Raw genomic sequence first — 7,308 nt, 5'->3', positions numbered from 1 at the left:
GTGAGAGATCTGTCAGGTTTAGCAGTAACACTAATATCCCCGATTACGAGAACGTCACTAAGGAGATGAATACACATTGTCTTTCCTGGTTGCAGGAAGGAAGAGCCTGTCACACCAAACCCACCGTGCCCTGTGTCCCAGGAAGCTCTGCCAGGAGACAGGCGTCTGCCATGTCTGCGGGTTTAGGGTGGCAAAGCTGAGGCCGCTGGTCCAAGGGTGGGCGCGGGCACCTTGACACTACAAACCCGGGTTGTGTGTGTGTGTGTGTGTGTGAATGTCCATCTAGAGTCTGACCTCCCAGGACCCCAGAGGGCTCTGGACAGTCGCCAGGCCTTCAGGCAGGGATGTCCAAGGATCCCACACACCTGTGGCCACCGCGTCACGTTCCCCACACCATCTGCGCAGCCTTCCAGGTCTCCCGTAGCAAGTGGCTGCAGCCCACTTGCGGCCAGATATTTCTGTAATTTCCGACATTATTTTCCTTCGTGAAATTTGTATATAGCAAAGCCGCTTTGCTTTAGGCAGAGCATATGCTTCGTATTTATTGGAATAGGTTATTTAGTTCCTTAGCATTCTGTTCACTGATATTCCTTATGTTAAAAATATCTCAGCTCCACTCCCCCACCCCCCCATACTCAGTAGTAGGCAGCTGCAGTTTTCCTCTGCAGGTTTTTTGGGGGGTAGAAACCTGAACCGGCTCCCCACACAGCCCAGGGGAGTTGTCCGTGCCTGTGAGGGGGATGACCTGACTTCCCACCCAGGGAGACAAATACATGTTTCTTACTCGCCACCAGTTTCACAGAAAATGATATCAGGCAGCCCAACCCCAGGGAGGGAGGACTTCTGCTTTAGAAATGAAAAAGCCAAGTCTCTCACTTAGGGATTCTGAATTCTTGATTGATTGATTTCAGAGAGGAAGGAAGAGGGAGAGAGAGGGAAACATCAATGATGAGAGAGAATCATTGATCGGCTGCCTCCAGCATGTCCCACATTGGCGGTCGAGCTGCAACGGGGCACGTGTCCTGACGGGGAATCGAACTGTGACCTCCTGCTTCACTGGTCGACGTTCAACCACTGAGCCACGCTGGTGGGGCGGGATTCTGAATTCTGTTTCCTCTTGCAGGTCTACAGTGTGTTCAGTGTAGGAAGCAAAGGAGGATCTGAAGGCTGCAGTGAGCCTGGGACTCAGGGAGATTGCACATCAGCTCAGTGGGTGCCCTCTTCCCAGAAGGAGTGGGCGGTGATCCCCTGAGGATCTCGCAGACCAAGCCCACAGCGTTAACAGCCTCAGTGATTTCCCAGGGGCCCAATGGGGAGGCCACCCTCCCCGCCAAGCCCCCAAGAGACGCGGGCAGCTCCTGTCTCCGCAATGGGGAATTGACTTTTATGACAACTCCGGCAGCGAGAGAACAAGAAAGAAGCCAGAGCTGTCCACATTTTAAAAACAGAATTTGGATTTAAAATGGTTGAATTAATATCCAAACTCATATGTACATGTGTGCTTATCTATGTGTGTGTGTTGAGAGAGAAGGAGAGAGAGAGAGAGAGAAAGAGAGAGAGAGAGAGAGAGAGAGAGAGAGACGCACACACAGAGAGAGAGAGAGACTGTGATCGTGGGTTGGGTGACGCATACAGCTACGAGGGGTGAACAAGCCACTCCTTGGAGGAGACCTCAGTTGAATATGCCCTCATCTGCTGGAAGAGTGGCATAGAGATGAAGTTGCCAAGGTCAAAGCTGACTGTCTATTTCACTGGCCCCCATGGTCCTCAGAGATCTCTTTGGAAGACCGTCCCCCTCAAACCCACTTCTGTGAATGACCACAGCTTGTTGTTTGTCTTCTCTGAGCCGGGAAGCTATCCAGACCGGGGCTACAGGGCCTGCCTGGTTGGGTAGACCCTCTAGCACATCAGGTACCCATCCTGGATCCCGACCTATCTTCTCCTGGCCTGGCCTCAAACAGATTCTGTAAGAAGACCAAACAGGAACTCCTTATGTTTCAAATATTCTTTTGTAAGCTGGTTATCTTTCCTTTAAAATGCCGTTTCTCACATAAACAACATGAGTTCCTTCATTCACTCAGCCATTATTCATTGAGTGCCTACTACACCAGGTGCTGGGGACATAATGGCAAAAATAACACACCTAGAGGTTAAATTCCCAAATCAGTCCATTAAAAAAAAAACACACAAAAAACCTATTTAACCAATAGCAAAGGCAAGCTGACTTTTGTGTGTGGGAGAATTACATTCTGAGCTCCATCTCGGCCTACCTGGAAAATAGCATTCCCCATCTTGGCAATAGCAGTTGAAATTCCCACCTGGCCCCTGAGCAACAGCAACCACAAGTCAGAAGCACAGAAAGCACTATGCGCTCAATGCCTGCTGTGTGTCTGGCTGTGCTCGCACCTTGCATACAACTAAGATATGGCTGCACGAGACAGACACAGTTGCTCTCGGTTTGTAGGTAAAAACATCCAATTCCCAGGACCTACGTTGCTGAAGATGCCCAGGCTGCTGACACCAAAGCCCATGTTCTTTCTTCTAGTCATCCGCTGACTGCCTTAGCTGGGGCTTTGGCCCGGAAGGGCAGAGCAGCTTGGGAAGGTGGGGACTGAGGGCACCTTTCCAGGGCTTTGGCCACGGGGTGCCCCAGGGCCACGGAGAAGGGAAGCATGCAGACGTATAGGTCCTTTGTAGCCAATGCTTCTGAAAGGAAGCCCTGAGGACAGCAGCCCTTGCCCTGACACGGCTGTGGCTGCAATCCACCCTGCTCCCTGTCCTGGAATCCTTGCGATTGGCCATGGACTCAAGTTGCCAAGACTCAGCTGGAACTGAGAAATCTCTTCTTCCACTGTGTTTTCCGGGTGAGATGCTGCAGGAGGAAGCGGAGTGTGAGCAATGAAAGAATTGCTTCTGTAACAGGAGATCGCACTGTCTGGGGCACAACTGCTCTGGGAGCCAGCGAGCCAGGATTCCAGGGCGCCGTACCAAGTTCTACACTTGGATCTGCCCCCTCGAGCAAGTCACCAGCCCTTGTCCAGTCTCCTCCCAGGGAACCTAGACAGGTGGTGCTCTTCCTCCCCTTTCCCACGGAGAGACTCCATGGAACGGCTGCATAGCGGCCACCAGGAGCTGTGTGCCTCCTGAGTGACAGACATCCTTCTGTTCCTCCCCGCTGCGGTACCTCTCACATCTTCAGATGTTCATTTTCCGTGGCGCTCCACGGGGGAGGGAGGGGTCCTCTTGTCTCTCAAATGTCTTGAGACTCATTTGATGTGCCGAAGATGAGTGGTCTTCTCCCAGGGGCCCAGCAAGGTGATCATGACCTCTAATCGCCTGGCTGTGTGCAGAACAGGGCCAACAGCAGCTTCACCTTGAGATGGGAAGAGTCTTGGCCTGACTCCTGTTTTCTAGTTTCACCTCTGGTTTCACTAATCGATCTGTGTCCTGGGGAAGTCACTTGCCTCCCTGGGCCTGTTTCTTCATTTGTACCAGAAGGGATTAAACCAGGTGTATCTGAGAGTCTTTGCAGGTTCCCTATTTTGATCCCCTTACCTAGGAATCTGAGCAGTTTTTAAACTTGCTTTTTTATTTCATAACGTCCAGAATGACAAGGCTCCATGGGTTGCTTCAAATGGACACATAGAGACATGCGTATAAACTCAGGCCCTTCCCAATCATGCAATTGGCTAGACCCCTCGTGTCAGGTTCTGGGGGCACCATTCCGACCACAGCTGTCAGGGGATGTCTCAAACCAGGGTGGCTGCGGTCTCCCCTGGCCTTTACCCCCTCCCAGGGCAAAATCCTTTGCCTCGGTCCAGTTCACGGAGGCTTTCTTTGGCACAGCAGGTCGCTGCCCACCAGACAGTCCCTGTCGGAAGTTAGAGGGACGAAGCTGTGACAGGAGACTTCCTCGCCCAAGGCACCAGCATCTCAGCCCCAGGACAGTTTTGCTATGCTCCGCACGCCCTGCGTGGGCTGGCTCCTGTTGCTAGGAGAACCTGACCATTTGCATTTCCGCTGCTTTTATTTAGAGCAGCAGCCACTGCTGCAGGAACACAGGGTATATTAAGAAAGACGGAAAAGGGAAGGGTGAGGGGAGCCCCGAGCCTGGGTCCTCCTCCCCAAAGGCCTCCAAAACACTCACATAAAGGCAGCACCTGCCCCAGGCCCCCACCCCACTCAGACCTCTTGCCTCCTCTTCCCTGAACAGCTCCGTCTCCCAGTCCTGACACCTTCACAAGCACCTTCAAGTACAGGAACAAAACAACACAATCACCTTCTAGACAATTGGCCAGGCCTTGTGCTCAACCTAACAAACACAGAGCCTCAGTTTCCCCGTGTGAAAACAGATAGAAAAACTTTTAGATTCCATTGCAATTCTCCAACCATGCAAAACACAGACAGCCCATGTTTTCTCCTTCCTTCTTGCCCCTTCTCTCCCAGTCACTGCCCCATGATGGGGTTTGACTTTTCCTGCAAGGCCTCCCACAAATCAGTTACCTTCCCAGATCCCCCTCGTCTATTAATCTCTCTCTCCCTGTTCTAAAACTACCCCTAGGCTATGAACTCCTAGAAGCCAGTGTCTACATAATTTTTATTTTTTTAATTCCCTTCTTAGTTCTAGGATATTTTGCTGACAGTAGCTGCTCATTAACACTTTTTAAAATTTGTTCATTCACGTCAAACTTGTATTGAGCCTACCGAGAGTTGTCTGTGGCAGGTAATCACGGAACCGTCTCTATCATTAAGGAGCTCTTAGCCCAGTGGAGGAAGACAAGTAAAAAGTTTTAAACAATGTGATGAATGTTGTAATGAAAAGAGATTCAGAATTGCAAGAAGTTTCTTGAGGCAGAGGTGGGGGTGGGATGGAGTATGAGCAAGAGAAATCAGGAATGGTTTCATGGAGCTAACTCATGATGGGGATTAAGAGTCCATCATGAGTTGACCACTCCAATGAGTTGACCTCTCTTGCTTTCTACCTGGAAGATAGATATTCAGCTAAGATTCTAGCCACTGTCTTGAACCATGAGGTGACCTCAAAGATGGGTACCTCATGCTGAAGATGACACTGTTGGCATCATACCAGCTCTGATGGAAATTCACAACTCTCTGCATGTGCAGTTCTGTAAACAACTTCCAGGGTTTCATGAGCACTGCAACCAATGTGTGCACCTTAAGTTAAGAATCTTGCTTTAGCCCAGCCAGTGTGGCTCAGTGGTTGAGCATCAGCCCATGAACCAGGAAGGTCACGGTTTGATTCCTGGTCAGGGCACATGCCTGGGTTGTGGGCTCGATCCTCATTGAGGGGAAGGGGGACAAAAGGCAGCCAATCGATGTTTCCCTCTCATAAATGTTTCTCTCTCTCTCCCTCTCCCTTCCTCTCTCCAAAGTCAATAAAAAAAATATATTGCTTATAAAAGAATGCTGCCTTAGAGATGTGGGGCAAGTCAGCTCTACCCCAACTTCACAGAACATGCTTGTTAAAGTGGGAGAGACTAGGACTGCACTGTGAGCATCCTCTGTAACCGACAAGACCCCTTTCTTCCCTCTTGATTTCCAGCATCAATACCTCCCCTGCCTCATTCCTCGGGCTGGTTCTGAAGCAGGGCTGCCCATCTCCCCTCTGCTCTTCTCCCACCGCCTCCCCAGCTATTCTCCCTGGGCTGCCAATCCCACTCCAAAGTCACTTTATACAGGAAGGAAATTAGCATTTGTGTTGGGACAGAAAGTGACAATGTTCAGCTCTCACTGTCATTCTGCTCTTAATTAATATTTAACCTCAGCTAGATTGCGTAGTAGAAGGAACCGGCTGATGGGAGAACAAAGCCTGGGCTGGCTTTCCTTTTAACACTGTCTCCCCCACTTCCGGCTCTTCTCCCCGGTACCTTTGGGTTCCGAAGGACCCAGCCAGCCCTCTGGGATGTGAGGAGGAGTGGCAGGGGCCAGCCCTGAGGACCCTCGATTGCACTTAATGAATGTGCTCCCTTGGATCTCTTGTCTTGTTTTTTGTTAATCCTCACCCGAGGATATTTTTTTCCATTGATTTTTTTTTTTTAGGGAGAGAGAAAGAGAGAGAGAAACATCAATTGGTTGCCTCCCGAACATACCCCGACCCTGCAAACACCTGGGGTCAAGCCTGCAACCCAGATATGTTCCCTTGACCAGGGACCTTTCAGTCTGCAGGCCGGTGCTCCAACCATTGAGTCAAACGGGCGAGAGCTGAGAAAATGAGAGCCCAGGCCTAGCTTCCAGTGCCCAGAGCTAGACCCAGGCCTGGCCTGACCTGAAGGTTGGAGAGACAGGCGAGAGGGAGGAAAGCAATGCAAATGTGCCCCTCAACAGATTATGTAGCAGGCACTATTTTTAGTTGCCTTCAATCCCTTGGGGCTGTCAGGGCGGTTGCAGCCCCACTCCCCCGGGAGAGGAAATGACAGGCATTATTATCCAGCCCAGAACTCTGGAGCAGTGCGTGGTGGGTGGGGGAGGTGCTGTCTTGCCAGCTCCAAAATTTGGGAACTGAACTTCCACGGGGGAAATTGAGGACACCGAGAAAAATCGGGTTCCATGCACAGGGCCCCCAGGACGCCCTCCTCCAGGCTCAGCTGGCCTGCCAGACCATCCCCAAGTACACATGCACTGGGCCCAGACCAGGAGTGTGGGAGTCGCCTCAGTCCCCAAGCGACTCGAAAAGTAGGTTATACAACACCCCTCGCTGCCAAGTTCTTCCTTCTCTCTAATCTTAGTTCTGCCTTCGGTCTAAGCCCATTTCCCCTCGCAGGCAGAGGCACAGGACAGCTGGTCGCCAGCCCCCAGCAAGGGAGCCCTTCCTTTCCTCTTCTCCAACCTGAGTCATCCCAGCTCCTTTAACCTTTCCGCACAAGTCATGCTTTTAGCTCATCTCCTTGTCACTCCTCTAACCCGGCTCTAAATATATCCCCAAGTACCTCCTTGGAAGCTGAACAGACACTGGTCGTTCTCCAGGGAACACCTGAGCATCCTTTTGAACAGAAGAACTGATCACACCCTGTCTTTGCTAGGCTTCCTAGTTGTCTACGTTATCCTGCCACAAGACCAAGCTCTCCTATCATCATGTCCTCCCCTTCTGTGACCTTCTCTACACTCAGATAAGTGCAAGGCTTGTAAGAAGTGGTGCATACATTGTCATTGTGTTTAAGTTTAAATGAGATGCACTTATTTAAAAAAAAGGGTCAGCAAAGTAGTTACCATTTACTTTGTAAATTATACAGTGGCATCTAAGTGGCGACTTCTATTGTTTTCAGACCCCTGGGTAATGCTTGTTTTCTA

The sequence above is a fragment of the Myotis davidii genome, unplaced genomic scaffold, assembly GCF_000327345.1.
Source record: "Myotis davidii unplaced genomic scaffold, ASM32734v1 scaffold148, whole genome shotgun sequence".
In the NCBI taxonomy this organism is placed as follows: Eukaryota; Metazoa; Chordata; class Mammalia; order Chiroptera; family Vespertilionidae; genus Myotis; species Myotis davidii.
The sequence above is the reverse complement of the archived record's forward strand: the minus strand, read 5'-3'. Positions refer to the sequence as shown.